This window comes from Phocoena sinus, chromosome 11, assembly GCF_008692025.1.
Source record: "Phocoena sinus isolate mPhoSin1 chromosome 11, mPhoSin1.pri, whole genome shotgun sequence".
NCBI classification, from domain to species: Eukaryota; Metazoa; Chordata; class Mammalia; order Artiodactyla; family Phocoenidae; genus Phocoena; species Phocoena sinus.
In genome coordinates this window covers 38,195,424-38,196,030 of record NC_045773.1, presented here as the reverse complement: position 1 = coordinate 38,196,030, position 607 = coordinate 38,195,424, and positions in this window count along the sequence as shown.

The following is a 607-nucleotide window of genomic DNA, read 5'->3' as shown; positions in this document are numbered from 1 at the left end:
CCAAGAACTGCTCGGCATTCTTCTCTCCAGGAGGCAGAGACCCAGGCTAAGATGTGCCAAGGTGATGGTAGTCTGGACCTGGATCCTCACTTGTGGCAGGGCCCTGGGCACTCAGCTCGCAGGTCGTACTCAGGCCCAGTACTCACCACTTTAGTTTTCCCCCTTGGACTAGTCATCTTACATGTTGGGGCCTCCATGTCTCCCCCTCTTCCCTCAGCACCTCTGCAGTCTTGGGTCTGGGGCAGCCTTCTGGAACAGTGGGGCAGATTTCTTAAGGAGCTCTTCTCCTGAGGGATTCTTCCACATGGGGAGCAGGAGGAGTGTCCAATGAGTCTAGTGCAGCATGAAATGGGACTTCTGACCTCCCAGGCCCAGGGCCCAGGGACAGTGTGCGTTGCTGAGGCCACACAGCCAGGTGGGCTGCAGCCCCCTGCACACCCTCCCTTCTTCCTGGGTCCTTTGCCAGGGCTCTGAGACATTGCCCAGAGCCCTGCCCAGAACTGAAGTCCCTTGGGCTTGACTAAACAGAAAGTTGAGGACAGCAGGGGCCTTGAGACATGTTCAGAAAGGTCTCTGACCAAGAGGTCCCCCTCCAAACCTGAGGAGG